Source organism: Vicugna pacos, chromosome 4 (genome assembly GCF_048564905.1).
Source record: "Vicugna pacos chromosome 4, VicPac4, whole genome shotgun sequence".
Classification (NCBI taxonomy): domain Eukaryota; kingdom Metazoa; phylum Chordata; class Mammalia; order Artiodactyla; family Camelidae; genus Vicugna; species Vicugna pacos.
Window position 1 is genome coordinate 75,621,922 of NC_132990.1, and position 4,889 is coordinate 75,626,810.

The 4,889-nt window shown below is 47.8% G+C and overlaps 1 long non-coding RNA gene across 1 annotated transcript; it reads left to right on the forward strand.

Annotated features, from left to right (window-relative positions):
- Positions 1 to 94: 94 nt before the first annotated feature.
- Positions 95 to 2,815, forward strand: LOC140695919 (uncharacterized). The gene is made up of 2 exons (XR_012071766.1): positions 95 to 1,223; positions 1,435 to 2,815. It is a non-coding gene; the product is annotated as an uncharacterized lncRNA (long non-coding RNA).
- The last annotated feature ends 2,074 nt before the right edge of the window (positions 2,816 to 4,889 follow it).

Sequence of the window (4,889 nt, forward strand, 5' to 3'; positions counted from 1 at the left end):
CACCGGGGCTCCACTTCCGGAAGGCGCGCGACGCGGCGGGGCGGGGCGGGGGCGGGGCGCGCGCGGGGCACGACGGGAGTTGTAGTCCCAGGAGCCGAGGGCGCCGCGCAGGCGTGGGGCAGGCCCCGCGGCAGCTCCGCGAGGATCCCGAGGCCCTTGGACACGTTACCTCGGCGTCCGCTTTTTTTTTTTTTCCTAGCTACAAAGGACAAAAGCCACTCAGAATCGCAACTGGCTGAGGAGGTGTCCAGATGCCAGGTGGCCTTCTCAGCAGAGACTCGTGTCGGGAAGATTCCGTCCACCCGCACCTACGGTGCCTGGGGGCATCGGAATGACCTCCCGAACTGCAGGGCTGGGGTGGGGGACATGGGCCAGCGTCAGCACTGGCTGATCAGACTCCTCAGTCCCATGACCCAGGCCGGAAACTGGAACCAGTTTTGCCGTCTCGTTTGCTGTCATCCCGAGAGCGAGGCATCACCTCTGCACCTCTCCCTAACGCTCAGCTCCTGCCTCCAACACGGGGTCCGACCCCTCTTGCCTTAGCACAGCCTTAGTAGTGCCTCGGCTCGCCCCGACTGCAGCCCAGCCTCCACATTGGCCACCTGAGATTCCTAACACTGACCTGATCGTGTCACCCACCCACTCCCCAGCTAGAGCCTTCAGTGGCTCCCGGCTGCCTCTGGCAGCAAGTTCCTGGCCTCCTCAACCTAACCAGCACGTGGTGGGCAGAAGTCATCTGATGACTTTTTAGACAGACAGGAGGCCGGCTGTTAGCCAAGAAGACAGAGATGATGTCTGCTGGGTTCCACCTATGCCCCCAGTGCCTGGCACAGAGAAGGCAAATAGCGACTGATTCAAATTGTATATTTCCCCAAGGCATCAAGATTCTCTTTGCAGATCCAGCTCCTAATGCATTGTGAGCACAGCATGAATATTTGATTATGTTGAAATATGATGTAGGAGAGACTAGAGTATCATGCAGACATCAGGCGAAGTCACTGTTTATGTAACTTCAGAGGTATTAACCCATTTCAGGAAGATTTCTGCTGATCAGGGGAAGACAGTCCAAGGGGACCTGGGTTCCTGAGCCCTGTGGACCTGGACAGAGAGAAGCTGATGAAGGAGCAGCTGGATCAGCATGAGAAAGCCGCCTACTAACTGAGAGGACCTTACAAGGAGGCTCAAAACAGGGAGGATCACTCACATATTCACAGCATGGCAAGGTTAGGCACCAGGCAGTGAGCGCTGGGTTCAACCCTTGCCCCTGCTCCATATCCTTGGTCAGTGATGTGATGGGGGAGTTTCCTTACTTCCCAAATGTTATGACTTTGTGAAATTAACACATGTAGGTGGAGCACAGGGCACCCGATGGTGGACAGAGGTTTAACAACAGACCACAAGAGCAACTGAAATAGAGAAATTTGTTACTCACAGGTCCTGGAGGAGGTCCACGGCATGCCTGGAGGAGCCATACAGGAGGTCAAGGCAGAGTACAGACAGAGGCAGGACCTGGGGCATATGCCTTTGTCAGGATCTCTGGGTGGGGTGCTTTGGGGTTCCCAGGCTAGGGCTGGATTGGTTAATTCAAGCCAAAAGAGTGAGATTTTCCTAAGCCCCATAGGGGTCTTATCTCAGGGGCGCACAAGGCATACGGGCACTGGAAGGCAGGAGAGTCTGTCGATCACAAGATCGGATGTTTGCTCGTGACTCGTGGGCTGCTACCTAGGGTGTGTGTGTGTGAAGGCGCTAGTGTCCATTTAAGTTCTCTGCAGGCCGCTTGGCCAAACAAAATGGATGCCAGGGCAGCAATATCATGGGTAGCTTAGCTGAACTCTCGACAGGGAGACACCACCGTGAGGCTTCCATGCTGGAAGGCCAACGAAGGGCCTGGTGTACGGCCCGGCCCAGAGGAGGTGCCTGTTCTGTGTTTTCTTCATTTCTGTATTGGTCTATTCGGCCTCCATTCCTCACAGGACCAATTATATTAACTAGATTTTCTTTTCTTTACTCTTTTCTTTTCTTTTCTTTTGTATTCTTGATGCTCTGGCATTTGGGGGCCTTACAGACCCTTCCCCTCCCAAAGCTTCCCAATTCTTAGGAGTAGCAAAGGGAGAGCATCTTTCATGTGCAAACCAGCCAGTCCCTAATCACCTCTCATCTGATCCCCATCAAGCCCCAGGCCCAGACACCCTCGTGGACCCTCCACCCAACCCGTTGCCTGGCGGATTCTTCCCAGCATCCCTTCCCTGGAGCTGGACCAGACCAGCCTTGTCAGAGTTCTGGAAAGCACGGAACACAGGTGCAATGAAGTAGCAGGTTCTGCAATCACCTGCTTGATGTTTGCTCCTAGGGTCAAGCCCGGTGAAGGCAGGCGGGGGCTGGCTTATTCGGCCAAATCTGTCACACACACAGGAAGCAACTGCTGTTGCCAAATGAGCAATAGGTTTGAGACCCATAGGTTTGGTTTCCTTGGAACCAGGCGAGGCAGGACTCTGGGATTCTCTGCTCCTAACTTCACTGTGCCCCCACCAGGTCAAGTTCAAGGAGCACAGGAAACACAGCTCTCCAGTGCTGCCCTCCCATATTTCCTTAGCCAGCCCACCACTGGCAAAAATGCCAGTTCATTCCAATCAGGTCTGTAAACTTGCATTGAACACAAGCTGATACTCAGCACGTAAAGAGTTGACCAGGTGTCTGATATTTTCAGAGCAGTTACTGCCATTGTCCTAATCACAGAAGTAACCCATGCTTGTTGCAGAAAACACATACACACAAATAAAACTAAAATCATCCATAACCCCGCACCCAGGGAAAACCGTGGCTTTGTATTCTGGTCTTTGCTCTTCTGGTCTGATATGGCTGTGGGCAGATAGTGTGAAGTGAAAACACGTTTTGGCTACACAACTTGGATTGCAATGAAGCCTCACAGAGCCTGTCAAACGTGCAGAAATAGCTGGAGTCAAACCAGTGAATCACCAAAGTGGTTGTTAGTAAAAGTTGATTGTGTCCACACTGAAAAGACAGTTCTTGAACCGAGAGCACTCAAACCAAAACAGGGAGTAAGGCTCAGGGTACATTAAGCAGCTCATATCGTGAGGATGCAGTGACTGTTTATTCTTCACCATGACTGGTTATAATTTTAGAATTTTCTTAAATGATGAGGCTTGGTTAGTGGATCCTTCATGTCAATTTTGGGAAACATTTGAAGTTGTGCTTTTGAATTCCAGCGGCATAAGGAAGGAATGACCCAGGCCAAGTTAGTCTTTTTTTTTTTTAACATTTTTTTATTGATTTATAATCATTTTACAATGTTGTGTCAAATTCCAGTGTTCAGCACAATTTTTCAGTCATACATGGACATATACACACTCATTGTCACATTTTTTTCTCTGTGAGCTACCACAAAGTTTTGTGTATATTTCCCTGTGCTATACAGTATAATCTTGTTTATCTATTCTACAATTTTGAAATCCCAGTCTATCCCTTCCCACCCTCCGCCCCCCTGGCAACCACAAGTCTGTATTCTCTGTCTATGAGTCTATTTCTGTCCTGTATTTATGCTTTGTTTTTGTTTGTTTGTTTGTTTTTTAGATTCCACATATGAGTGATCTCATATGGTATTTTTCTTTCTTTTTCTGGCTTACTTCGCTTAGAATGACATTTTCCAGGAGCATCCATGTTGCTGCAAATGGCGTTAAGCTGTCGGTTTTTATGGCTGAGTAGTATTCCATTGTATAAATATACCACATCTTCTTTATCCAGTCACCTGTTGATGGACATTTAGGCTGTTTCCATGTTTTGGCTATTGTAAATAGTGCTGCTATGAACATTGGGGTGCAGGTGTCATCCTGAAGTAGGGTTCTTTCTGGATACAAGCCCAGGAGTGGGATTCCTGGGTCATACGGTAAGTCTATTCCTAGTCTTTTGAGGAAACTCCACACTGTTTTCCACAGTGGCTGCACCAAACTGCATTCCCACCAGCAGTGTAGGAGGGTTCCCCTTTCTCCACAGCCTCTCTAGCATTTGTCATTTGTGGATTTTTGAATGACGGCCATTCTGACTGGTGTGAGGTGATACCTCATTGTAGTTTTGATTTGCATTTCTCTGATAATTAGTGATATCGAGCATTTTTTCATGTGCCTTTTGATCATTTGTATGTCTTCCTTGGAGAACTGCTTGTTTAGGTCTTCTGCCCATTTTTGGATTGGGTTGTTTATTTTTTTCTTATTGAGTCGTATGCGCTGCTTGTATATTCTGGAGATCAAGCCTTTGTCAGTTTCATTTGCAAAAATTTTCTCTCATTCCGTAGGTTGTCTTCTTGTTTTACTTCTGGTTTCCTTTGCTGTGCAGAAGCTTGTAAGTTTCATTAGGTCCCATTTGTTTATTCTTGCTTTTATTTCTTCTAGGAGAAAATTTTTGAGATGTATGTCAGATAATGTTTTGTCTATGTTTTCCTCTAGGAGGTTTATTGTATCTTGTCTTATGTTTAAGTCTTTGATCAATTTTGAGTTGATTTTTGTATATGGAGTGTTCTAGCTTCATTGTTTTACATGCTGCTGTCCAGTTTTCCCAACACCATTTGCTGAAGAGACTGTCTTTATTCCATTGTATATTCTTGCCTCCTTTGTCAAAGATTAGTTGACCACAGGCCAAGTTAGTCTTGCAAAGTAAGTTAGATTAAGTTTTATTTGTATGGCTAAACTGGTTTTGTCTGCTCGGGGAATTTTCAAGGCTGGTCTTTATTTGTTCTGGATTTTAACAAGCCCGTTTTCCCGAAGAAAATTGAGGAGCAGAGCTGAGGAGGTTGAGGAGCAGAGAGATTACATGGCTCCACCAAGGCTTGCGGCTGCAAATGGACCTAGAGTCAAGACAGCCGAGCTGGCAGGTAC